A 13,784-nucleotide genomic window follows, 5' to 3' on the forward strand; every position below is an offset into this window, starting at 1 on the left:
TTTTCTACATAAAATATCAAAAGTCAAGAATTATACTCAAAGGAGGTTTAACATAGTAGAAAGTACCAGTCTACGTTTTAAACTCCCTTCAGTGTTGACTGGAGTATATGCATCATGTTACATTACAGCTATTTGTTTCATTCAGCTCAGCATGACCATGATTTTGATTTAGATAGCAATAAAAACACAATAGACAAACTTGGGTCATAGTTCAATAATGTTCAAGTGCTTTTTTACCCTTATTTTACTCCATATATACTGGTGAAAGAGTTCCCTTTCTTTTCATCCTCACATAGATCCCTGATCAACTACTGATTTTCTTCTGTTATCTATGTTTTTAGTGCTATAACAGTGAATACAACTCAAACCAATGTCCTTTTTTGGATAATTCATAAATCCACCTAAAATTATCACACAGCCAAATAATGGAATTGGTGCTAGTTGGAGGATATAAAATAAGGAGTTTGAAGATCACATCACAGCATGTATCCAGTCATCATTTGTATCTGTATATTTGTGTTGTATCATGCTGAGGAAATCCATGTGATATTAGGTAGGTTATCTTCATATCTATAGTCAGAAGTTTATTAATAAAACAGTGTAAGAAACTTCTCTGTGTGTAAGATTTTCATTCCATATATCTCTAGTTAATCACTGTATATTAATCAGATCAGACAAAAGTAGTAGAAGTAGTGAACACTCGTCTTAAGTAAAAAAAAAAATAATAATAAAAAATATATAATTGTACAGAATTACTAAGTATTCAAAAGTAATCCAAGCAAGGCAGGCAGACTGTTTCCAGTCGAAAATCCTTTATTAAGTACACAGACAAGCGATCCAAGTAAAACAAAAATAGAGTAGTAGTTTCCTCACAAGCTTTCTAGGTATATACATATATACTTTTTATCAGACAAGGTAGTGGTTTATTGGGTTTACCTTTATTTGTGCGTACTGCACATGTGTGAATAGCAAAAGTCTAAAAGGTCTTTTTCAAGATTTCGGAAAGTCGAAAAAAATGCTTCGAATGTACAATAAGCGAATGCGCAGTGACATTCGCTCATTGCAGATTCGGCATTTTGGGTTCACTTCTTCTACTACTTTTGTCTGATCTGATTAATATACAGTGATTAACTAGAGATATATGGACTGAAAATCTTACACACAGAGATGTTTCTTACACTGTTTTGTTTTTGGACCCACTACACTTGTTTAGTGGGTTGTTTTGAGACTTCGAGGATACCATGGAGAGTATAAGTTTATTAATAAAGCAACATATATTAAAAGTACAGGCTAAAACAAATTTCTTTTTAGAAATATCATATTTTGTAATTGTACAACATGCTACAATGGAACTTTGATGCAGATAAATTGAAATCATTAACAACCACACAGCACGAATTCAAAACATTACATGTCCCTAATCAGTCACTTTTTAAATTTAAACTTCACACAAAATATATATCAAATAGGTAGAAAGCCCATCAAAGCTTTTCATCTTACTTATTAAAATTAACTCACATTTCAAATTACAGATCATCAGTTGTAGAAAAGTGTGGTATTTAAACACAACTGAAAATATTATCAATATAATTTATTAAATGTATGAGGAGATTTATTAGTTCCAAAACTTTTAATATACATATCTGATGTAGAAAAATTCCTGACTAGATTTTCCCAGTTTTTACTCCTAGACCATTTATTTCAAAACTATACTCAGACATGATGTTAGAGGCTATATTGTATCTTAAAGTAAGTTAGATTGCTGCATTAAAAAAAAGAATAAACACCAGATATCCCCAATTTTTTATGTTTTTCAACTATATTAAAAAATGATAAATATATGAGCCTGTCAAGAATAATGTTTATACTTAAAGTTTAGAATCTTCTTTAATTAAAAGCCTCTTGTACTATATCCCTGAGAAATTTAGACATCAAGATGTATTCAATAATACTGGCTAAAAGAGTTGATTTTGTAGCAAACTAGATCATTTCAAAACTTAATAGGATTTCATTCAATTAAGGCAGAACCAGAATAACAAAATTAAAAATCATATATCATAACACAAGATGCAATAATCAACATGTGATGCTTGCAACGGATACAAGTAAATCATTTCACTGGGTGTACATTCCTTACTTGAAAATATAAACAAACATTCCTTATCAGGTATATTCATGTTTTATATGATTCAGCCTCCACTTGTTTAGACACAAATGAGAACTATCCCTCTATATGGATTTCAACAGGTACTTGGCAGGAGTACCCTCTTTAACTCTGTCTCTATAGATCTTTTGCTTTTCAGAAACAGAAGGACACCAGACTATTAGAGATCAGTCCTTTAACAGAAACATTATTTCGTTTGAGGATAACATTGTATTGTACATTCAAATTCCAGTCAAAGATATTGCTCATTTGCTACATGTGATCGAAGGCAATAGTAAAGTCTCACATTGTAAGTTAAATATTGATAATCTTTTTTATGCAAGTATTTTGAATATTTATTCACACAAATCTCAAGTAAACTGTAACAAATGAAGGTGGACTTTTAAAAGTTGAATACATTTCGTCTATCTGGTAGAATATCCATTGGTAAGCATTTTTCTATGATGCATTATTTTTTGTAATAATTTAACTTCATGTATTGAGAAGTCATTTTTAAAAATAACTTAGAAAAGTAATCTTGAATTTGTATGCAGTAATAGCGTCCCCTGTATCTGAGTAATCTTTCTGAATCAACATCAAAAGATGGCTTAAGATATCGAAGTCTATTGTTCATCTATTGGGTTATACCATTAAATGAAACTTTTTGGCATCTTTGGACATTTTACTCCAAAATCTAGCATTCATCTCTGGGCTCTTTTCATTTAGATCAATTATGAGATTAGAGACACTCTATAGACAAAACCTTGTATCTTTCCTAAATGTCTATATATTAACACTTAGTTCCCAATATTTATTGAAATAAATGAGTTATTTAAAACAGTTTTGAAGCTACAATTATTTTTGATAATACTAATACTAAAATTAATAATGAACCTGTATAAAATGTACATTTTCTGCTGATAAAAGTTTCCTGCCTATATCATCTATGAGAGGTAATATCTTGCTATCTATAACACAACTAGTGTAATTCTGGAAACCTATAACTAATGTAATTTTACAGCTCATTTTAACAAAAATTGCAATTGTTTCTGGTTTCTGAGCTTGATAAGTTAAAATTGCTTTCTTCATCATTGAGCTACACAAAAAAGCATTATCTCTCACGTTTTTACCATTCAGTAATGATTTCTATTTTATGCTTTTACCCACTCTTACAATTAATGGTTATTTAAAAACAATAAATGCTTTCTGCTTAAGAAGAATTTTGCTAAATGCATACAAAAACTAACCATTTCAAAGTATATTCATAGCAAAGTGTGGTCCTCCACAATACCTGCCAGACTGCCCATAAACTAGAAGTAATGGGCAAACTTGGCAAACAAAATTCTAATGCCTGCTGAGATATTCCTCTTCAGATGTTTCTCACATTTTGGTCATGAAATCTGTTCAGCCTATTTGGCTTTGTAGAACAATCTTAGAAATATTCTATTGTAAAAACAATGATTTTGTTTGTTACAACTTTTTGCTTGACACTGTTATTTCATGCCATTTGACAAAAATTGTGTTACATTGTATATGTCTAAACACTGAACAAAGAGAGGAGATTTCACTAAAAATGTAATATTCCTTCATTAGGCATATGCTTTCTTAATGGAAATACTCAGACATTTATTCAGTTCAACATCAACTCCCCTTCTCACATTTTTGTGGTAATCTAAACAAAATAGGTTGCTTTGAATATTGAATAATTTTAATGTACTTATTCAGCCAAATGTTACCACCTATAAGGCTGTTTTTATAATTTTCATGTTGATCAAAGACTGCCTGTTCCTTTATTAAGCAATGTTCAATTACCTGCCCCTGGCCTAATTCTATGGTCACTTATTATAGTCTCTATGTTTACTCCTTTGTGATGGTAATACTGTTTATCTACTTCCCATGTTTTATCTTTTGGCGTTCGGACTTGTTTTATTTGTGGTTTCTTTACTGATGTTTTTTGAAAATAAAATATGATTATCAAAAAGTAATAAAAATTTGCAATTGCAGAAAGAAATGGGCTTGTTGAAGCAGTTTTGACAAAAGAATCCAGTACAAAAAAAAAAAAAAAAACAACCATACATTGCAAGTTTTTTCTTTATATTAGTTGTTGTGTCTTTCGGCTTTTCCCGGTTAGGGGTCGCCACAGTGGAACTCCGGTCCACTAATGATTGGTAGTTGATTTTTATGTGCCGAGTTACCAGCCCTGATGCACAACCTTCAACGAAGGTACTTTTTCTTTATACTAGTACCTTGTGTGTGTAGCCGAGGCTTGACGTTTCAATTAAAAAAAAACAACCAATGAGATTTTTAATAGTGAAAGGTTTACTTTGATATTGATTTGATACTAAAGCCTTGTCTTTGGAGGGGGATACATCCTGGTAATCATGAAAAGGCCTCTCTATCAGTATGTTTTCCCCCCTTGTTGGGGATCTTAGCACAGAGTGGGGGACTTGCTGTGGAAGCTGCATGCTAATGATGGAGTCAGGGGAGTTACTAACACTAATTAGCCACATGCTCTCCACTGAAAACATTCATGTTCAAGGAATCACTTGGCTGAGTAGAATTTTACATTAGGAAAAAAGTGATCATCTTTTTATAGCCTTCATCCATTCACTCCTGTGGGATTACATGTAATACAGGCAAGTACAGTAGAGCCATTCAGGTGAGCAGTGTCAGTTTATGTGTGTGGTAGTGTGTGGGCATGTCTGTAAAGGCAAGAATGCAAATTAATGTGTCTGTATGGGTGGTGGCACATGCCTAGGTGGCCACACTATGAGTGTTAGGTAGTGATGTGAAATCTGTGTGTGTATATAAATAGTCACATTAGGAAAATTAGGAATGAAATGTTGAGCGTGTGTGTGTGTGTGTGTGTGTGTGTCTGTATCTGTTTCCACTGTGTGCATAGGGGCATGTTTATGGATATCTGACTATGTGTGTGTGTGTGTGTGTGTGTGTGTGTGTGTGTGTGTGTGTGTGTGTGTGTGTGTGTGTGTGTGCGTGCGTGTGCGTGCATGTGCGTGCGTGCGTGCGTGTGTGTGTGTGTGTGTGTGTGTGTGTGTGTGTGTGTGTGTGTGTGTGTGTGTGTGTGTGTGTGTGTGTGTGTGCACATGCTTACTTGTGTGTGTTTATCAAATGGTTTGGATTGTGTGCACATGTATGTGTTTGTATGGGCATGTGCCTGTGGAGAAGTGCCTTTGCTGATGTGATACATGGCCTGCCAGGGAGAACACTAGAATGGTCAGGTCTGAAAGAACAGTGTTTATTTCAGAGACATGGTACCAAGTCTTTCATGAGGTGTTTCTCTGTATTACTTTATTGTGTCTCTGAATTAGGGAGATTCTCTCCACCCATCATGCTAACTGACTGACCCGCATTGAGCAATTAGTGTAGATGGAGGGGTTCTCTATGAATCATGTGCAACATGTTCTAGTGCATTCTTGAGATCCACTGTAGACTATAGGACCAATAACAACTAAAATTTCCAAAAATATCAGCTAAAACTAAACTAGATTCTGAAGGGATCAGAATGCAAAATAACAAAGTCATAATTCTTCGGTAACATTTGAAATATTCCCTAGTCTAATGTTTTCAGGTATCAGTTCTAATACATTAAATTTAAACTGGTGTGTGAGACCTAGCTCTAGAGTATGCTTAGCTATGGCACTATATGTATGTCCTTTCTTTAGATAATACATATGGTCTCTAATCCGCTCCCTTAGGCGTCTGTTAGTTTTCCCAGTGTAGAATGACTTGCACTGCATACATCGAGTTAAATATACAAGGTTCCTACTATTACAACTAGCATTAACCCACAAAGTATACTCCATACCTGTATCAGGATGTTTAAAGTCCAGGATAACTGATAGGGATGACAAATGGAAGGATGAGTTTGCTAGAATGAGTAAGGACTTCATCAACAGGGGATATCGTGAGAGTGAGATCTGAAGGGTAGGCACTAAAGTTTATGTTATGAGGGCTAGTAGGGCCAAGCCATATTATTCTAAGCCACCCATACAAGATAGGACAGATAAGAGGCAGGTTAATAATATTCCGTTCAAGTTTGCATATACTAGAGATAATGAAGCTGCAATAGATGCTTAAAGGTAAGATGAAAATAAAATGGTTTATCTTAAACACTGCAGTGTGCACTAGAGGAGTTAGATGTGAAAGTAGGTAACTTACGTTTTACCTGTCTAAAAGTTAAGTTTTACTGGAGAGTCACTATTTTTAAAACACCAAGATAGATTGAAAGGGGGTGGTCACTTTTGTATTCTGGTACTGTGGAATACAGTAGGATGACCAATAAATTTAAATAGTTGAAGGGGAGTGATTTCACAAAATGATAAGTTTGTGCTTACTCACACCAGCCAGTAAAAGCAGAGAGAAAATGAGATAAATGTTCAAATTAGCATAAAGGGCAGGCAACTAGCAAGACAGTGGTGTTTAAGAACACAACAGTAACCGGGTGGGGGGAGATTTCTGTCTGACTCACAAGAGACAGAGCTGTGGTCTCTTTTCTAGTTTTAGTATGCAGTTAAAAGCAGAATACAAGTAAAACACAGTGTAAAGAAAACACATCACAGTATACAAAATAGAAAAAGGCAATAAAGTAATACAAAACACAACATGAGATGATGGTTTTAGCCCCTCAGGTCATGAATGAGTGTGCTATGCATTGCCTCATCCAATGAAAGGGCATATTGAGCACACCTGTGTCTGCTTACACTCACAGTAGCTGCTGTTTCCCCCTCTGACTCCTCACCTCGTGTAGCTGTGGTGACCTAGACAATGGTGGTGGGATGTGTGCCCTTTACCTTGTTGATCCTGGTGAAGCTGTTTTCTCAGGATGTTGTTGTGAATCATGGCACAAACTGTGAAGATTTCAGTGTATGTACATGTATTATACTGCAGGGCTCCTCCAGATGTATCTAGGCAGTGGAACCATGACTTCAGCAGCCCAAACACACACTTATGATATTTCTGGTTTGAGCATGCACCTCATTTTGATATTCTTCAATGGCTGTGTGTGCATTTCTGATGGGCATCATCAGCCACAGTTCCAGTACATAGCCTGCATCCTCCAGTAAATGGCCCTGTCGTATATCACCCCTAGTGAATATCTTACACACTTGGGAGGTGTGCCAGATCTGTGAGTTGTAGTAACTGCCTAGGTTGCCAACACACACATTCAAGAGGATTCCCTTAGCATTACACATGACTTGGCAGTTTATGGAGTGGAAGCCCTTTCTACTTATATAGACCCTTCCCTGCTCTCCAGGTGGTGCCTTGATTTCTATTTGTGTACAATCTATGGTACACAGTACTTCAGGGTAGTGTGCTACAGGGTAGAACTCTTGCTTATTTTTGGCCCTGTCCTTAGGAATACGGGGAAGCTATATGTAGTCACTGGCAAGTTGGAGCACAGCATTCAGGAATCAATGGAGGATCCTGGATGCTGATGCCTGTGACACCCCCAGTATGTCCCCTGTTGGTCTTTAAAAGATTCCTGTAGCTGAAATTCTAAGTGCTACATATACCTTTATCTCCACTGGTATTGGTTCCCCCTGGTTTGCCTTGAGTCTAGGCTGACACTGACAGAGGTTGCAGAGTTCCTGTAGTGTGTCTCTATCTATGATGTAGCACTCAATTTCCACCTCATACAGATTGTGATAAGTTAACCAGGGTCTGAAAATTCTTCTCCTTCTTGGCTGTGGTCTATTAGCAGCAGCAGCAGCATAGACTTCAGCCTGTTGCACATAAACATGAATTAAAACAACAGCAGTCCCAACTTCCTTTCTGGGTAGACTCTTTTCTGTGGCTGTATTCCAATAGGTTTTGTAATTCGCAGGGAAAACCAGCACCGAGTCTGTATGGTTGCTTTATAGAAAGAAAAATGAACTATACTGGACAAGTTAGTTCACTAAAGGTAGCAAAACGGATAAAATAGCAAAACGAAATGCAATATACTTGTAACAGCACCAATGATATTGTCCCAGTCAAAAAAATAGCGTAGAATCCACTTTAATAAACGCTTTCATCACACGACTTCATCAGAATGGTTGCTTTATAGCTTGTTGAATAGCTCCTCTATGTTGGATTGGTTGATTAGCATACAATTCAGCTGCTTATGTTGCAATTAGCATGACATGGTGTTTACTATGGTTGCATGGCTCTACACTTAGTGAATACAAAACAGTACACTAAAGTGTACATGTCCTGCCACTATGTGCAGACGGTCTTAGTGAACTGTGTAGGGTTTATTGAATATGCCCATAAATCTTTATTCAAAGGAGAATTTAAAAACTTCATTTTTACATTTAGGAGATTCTGAGAATGCAGCCAGGCAAATCTCTCAAGACAGTACCAGTGGCCATATGCTTGGAAGAAATATCAACGAAGTCATACACACATGGTAAACAATGAGCAGTAACTTGGGCAATAGAAAAAGCTAAATTATTTAAAGCAGAGGTTTTCTTTCAGGAAGAAATAAAGACAAAACATTCCTCATACTTTCACAATTACTCAGAATAAACTTTAACATATGGGCCTGACAATTCAAAATTCTGAAAATCAAAGTTGCATAAGCATACAGTTTTTCCCAAACTTAAAATAATCTTCCCATCCTGATAAGAAAAAATAGGATTGGAATTAACTAAATGTCTATCAGCAGTAGGATAAACTAAAACTATAGCTGCCGCATCAGGTTTGGGATGAGTGAAGAAAAAAATTAAAAGATTGAGGAACTTTATACACTATCTGCCTTTTTAGCGGCAGCTGCCCGACCATCAGGAAAATTCAGACAGTGATACACATCCTCCAATGCAGACAGAACTGGAGGAATGAGTGGCAGTTCCTGAAACTCCTTCTGCATCATCTCATAGTATTTTCTGAGGGACTGAGAAACCTCAAGTGTTCTTCTATGGAAAACAGTGGCAAATTCTGGAAACAATCTCAGAGAAAGAGAAACTCCCACAGGGAGAATCAGAAACAGTAGTATCCTCTGATTCTGAATCAGAAATCTAAGGAGAAAACCATCTATCTGTCCCTTCATCCAGTCTAAATTCAGAATTGTGAATCACATCTCTTCCTTTTATCATAAACTGAATTAGACCCTGAACCAGACCAAGTACACTACTCCTGTCTACGGAAATTTGAGGACTGTTAGAAAAATGTTTAGTTTTCTGTTTCTTTCTGACAGGAAAAATGTGGCCAACAGTGTTATTAATGGCAGTAGCCTGGGCAACCAAGTGCTCCGGATTGTGCAGAATGCTCCAGATTTGGGATCGATTTAACCCACGGTTTCGCAGTTCCTTGTTGAACAGTGGTGGCTCCGCTTTACAGTTATTGACTGGCTTGTATACTGCAATTAAAGCCAATCGGCATAGCGATATACAAGCCAATTAAGCATCTGTTCCTGATGGAAAGCGAGCCAATCGGGAGGCACAAAATGTGGCCAATCGCATGCCACTACTAGTTTTCGCGCCACTGCAATACTTTCAAAAGGATATTGCAGGGCACAGAAAGAACACCACATTGAGAGTTACGTCTGTTATCTTCTGATTGCACGCTATCTTGTAGCTACTGAACTATTTGAACATTCATTTATGATCGTGGGTAAGAGGACCGGGGTACAGAGACTAGACAGGGAGGCACCAGCTGAATGAGAATTGGTGTGGAAGTGCATTTCATCAGGTACGGTGATGGCTGTACACTGGGCCACTAACCTGAGGGCAAAGAGCTGCAATTTGTTTTACTTGATTCGGGAATCAGGATGGTCATGGTGGTGCTGCTGTTGTTGGGAACTATACTTCTACCTTGGATGATTTATTTGTTCTTCCCCCTGATTACATTTGGGGGATGTAGACTGATGAACTTGGAGCTGTAGATGCTTTGTTCCCTTACTGGGCAGAGGTAAGTCCCTGAATGTGCAGAGTGTAGGACTGATTTAACATTGTCTCAGACAGGAATGGAGTTACAGATTTTTGCAGAATGTCCAGATTCTTCCCTTTTGATTTGTTGCTCATAAAATGTGTGGTTTTCTGGCAAATCACTGACTATTATAAGTCTGACATAGACTTCATATTCTTCAGGAAAATGCATGTTAAAAAGTCAGTTATTTTAAGCAACTTGCTATGTTTATAAGAGCAATTCTCTGTTCACATTCTCTTCTGTCAATGTCTCAAGATAATAAGTGTCCCCTGATTATTTTTGGATTTGTTCCTGATTCTTTGAGAGCTAGGCTGGTCACTTTTGGAGAAAAGGTGGCGCATTACATTTAATAAATAATTACAAACTGCTTTTTATTTTAGAAAGTGTATATTAATTCATATTCACATATTCTGTCAGTGTCTCAAGGTAATGGTAGCAATATTTTAAATGTTTCTGCTCCGATGTCCCTTATTGGATGAGTTAACTTTTTTGGGTTGGGAGAAGATATGAAAGGGTTGGAAAAGCAGGTGCTTAAGAGCACTTAACATTGTTGTGTAATGATTTTCTGCTGAGCATATTGCATTTTATCAATGTTTTCTGCTAACTATTTATTGACATGTGTGTCTTATTGAATCTTAACAAATGTACAGTATTTGCTAACGTTATACTTTTGGCAGAAAGCCTACTTCAGCCAGGCCCCATGGAAATGGTACATTTTCACACAGTGTGATAAAAGGGTGTTCCACATTTTGAGTGTTTGTCACACATTGCTAGGGTCTGTTTTCCACATTGGCCTCTTAAGAGGTTGAGACCTATGGCAGTAGCAGCTTCCCCAGGGATGGGCACAACATTCTGACAAAACACGGAAGCCTTCCATTTCCATTCTCATTGTGGTTCTCTCATGCCCACTGAGGGGACCCTCAACAGCCGCAGAGGATGTGGCTAACCCACAGTTGTTAGTGGCTGTAGGTGCTACACCAAAGTAATCTGGTGTAAAAGATGAATGGCCTGAGGAACAAACAATTGCTTTTGCAGGGTCACCCACCAGCAGCTGAGGCAAACAGATAGCCTGCTGTTGTACCAACGACTGTTTACTTAACTTTTCTTTTTGTAGCTGAAAGGAGGATCAACCATGGGACTGGTAGCTTGTTCCATAATCAAACTGTAAAAGGTGCCTCTTTCCCAAGGAAAGTAAGTAGAAAAGCTGGTGCAAATTAAAAATCGTTCAAAAGTCACTTTTTTCCACACAAAAAGACAGTAAAATGTATTTTAAACTCTTTGGCCCCAGAACATAAAAAAATAATTTTTCATCAGAAAAATAGTTTTTAATTAATTTAAACACCTTTTAAACTGACAGAAAAAAAGTGCTTTCTTGTTTAATAATACAGTACAATACAATCTTCATAATGGTCCATTAAAACACAACCTCCTAGCTTAAAAATAACTTTCCTGAACAAGAAAGTACTAACAAACAAATACTTTAAGTGTCAGAAGAATGTACTCTTTGGCAATAGGAAAGTTCTAAAGGGCTTGGAGCCCAAACCGCTTTTTTGTTAGCTCTGTTTGAGCTGACTGACAGTTGGGGACATTAGAAGGTACTCTGGAGTTTTGGAAGTTAGCCAGCTGTTATATCCAAAACTCTTAGCACAAGAAATCTGGACAAAGTCCAACAAAATGGGGGGACAAAAGCCCAAAAATAGGAACACATTTTAAACATTGGTCTTATAAACTTAGAAAGTTGTTAGAATAACAGAATTTGTGTTAACATGCATTTTCTGAAGGATATGAAGTCTGAAAATCAAATACTTCATTATTTAGTGACCTTAATCCTTAGATCATCCCAGTGATTTGTCAAAAAAACACAACTTTTAAGATCAACAGACCAAAAATTTGAGGCAAAAATCTGGACATTCTGCGAAAATCTGTACAGTTGAGAGGTATCCCATGCAGAAAATAACCCATATAGCAAAAGCTACTGCAGCAGGTAGTTTGTGTCTGAAAACAGTTTAGTACTCACAGCTCAATCATTACTGAAAGAGTATTCATAAATTTCACATATCTTTTCCGCATTTTATATTTTTACTATCACTCCCAACTTAAAGAATGTGTACAACTCTTGACAGAAATGGCTTACAACAACAATTTCTAAGTACTTTTGGAAAGTAATAAAGTGAAGAAAAAAAGAAACATATTACTTATTCAAAAAGCAATATTATACAACGACCCCCCCCCCAATTAATATTCTAAAACGTGCACACTGATTGGTCAGGGTGCCCATTGTAAATCAGACTTATACTAATGGAAAAAGGTCTGGTCGCCCGGACTTTTTCCATTAATATGTCTTTTTTTTTTGTGTGTGTGTTGAAGAGCAACAGACAACTGAAGAGCTCTGTTGCTGTTATCTTGCTATGTTAAATGCGTTTAACATAGCGAGATAGCTTAAAAAAAAGCAACGCAGATCTTCCTTTCTCAGTTGCTTTTTTTTAAGCTATCTCACTATGTTAAATGCGTTTAACATAGAGAGACACTTTTAAAAAGCAATGGAGATCTTCCTTTCTCCGTTGCTTCCTCTACATACAGCTCTGATGTACTGCATAAGCATAAGCATGCACAGTACATCAGAACTGCTCCAGAATACCGGACAGCTATGGAAGGGCAACAAGGAAGCATTATACAATGCCATTATTATTTAAGAAAAGCAAGTATTTTTTTTCTTAAATAATGTCATTGTATAATAGCAATAACTCACTTCTGGGTGTGGGTAATGCTGGATTTACCCACGGTTGTCTTTCTTTGGCCACTCGGGTTCGCCCTCGTGACCAAACCATGCCAACCGTGAGTAAATCCAGCATTACCCACACCCAGGTGTGGGTTATTGCTTAATTCTAACAGCTAGCCATATCAAAATTTCAAGTCAGCTCTCTCCCAGACAATTCTTGTTTGGACACTTTCTAAAACTATTAGGTTGTACTGTGCATTTTGCATCTATAGAACATAAAGAAATAAATTGAAGGAATTAATCTGTCTTTATATACTAGTCCTACTGGGATAAAAACCTTGTTTCAGCAGAGGTCTGGGGAGCTCCACATTTAACATCAGTTTTGGCTTATACATATAATACAGTTAAACAATATCAGCAGAAATACAAAATATTAGTAAGTGTACATACATGAGAGATAAAAGCTTTACAAGTAACGTAGAAATAGCACATTTACATAGCCTGCATAGGTATATACAGTAACTAAATTATAACATTGTTCTAATCCATGCTTGCATCCTGTCTAATATTACACTTGATACTTCAGAGTAGATTTGCTCATTTCTATTCTGGAGGCTTGCAACTTGCATTGCTTGATGGGTTATATTTTTTAAAAATAATTTTAGTCAATTCTAAGGCAGGAAATCTATTGCTTGTTCTAACACATCCTTTCTTCATTTGGTAAGAGTATGGGAAAATGCAGAGTAAACTGTGCCTTTCTGAAATCCTTTGTATTTACTGCACTGCCTGTGCAGTATAGGATGAACTGCAGATACAAGCACAGACTAACACACAGGCCGGCATAACTCTAAAGATCAGGGAATACTGGCCATACATTAGTTCACTGCTACTGTTTGTGGCGACTCTTCGGTTCTGGTAGCCTTTACAGTAGCACTTCTGGCTAAATCAGGAAACAAAGACAAAATATAAATGTTACAATATGTGGGAGCAAGGACT

The sequence above is a fragment of the Protopterus annectens genome, chromosome 8.part1, assembly GCF_019279795.1.
Source record: "Protopterus annectens isolate FY-2018-M chromosome 8.part1, PAN1.0, whole genome shotgun sequence".
Classification (NCBI taxonomy): Eukaryota; Metazoa; Chordata; order Ceratodontiformes; family Protopteridae; genus Protopterus; species Protopterus annectens.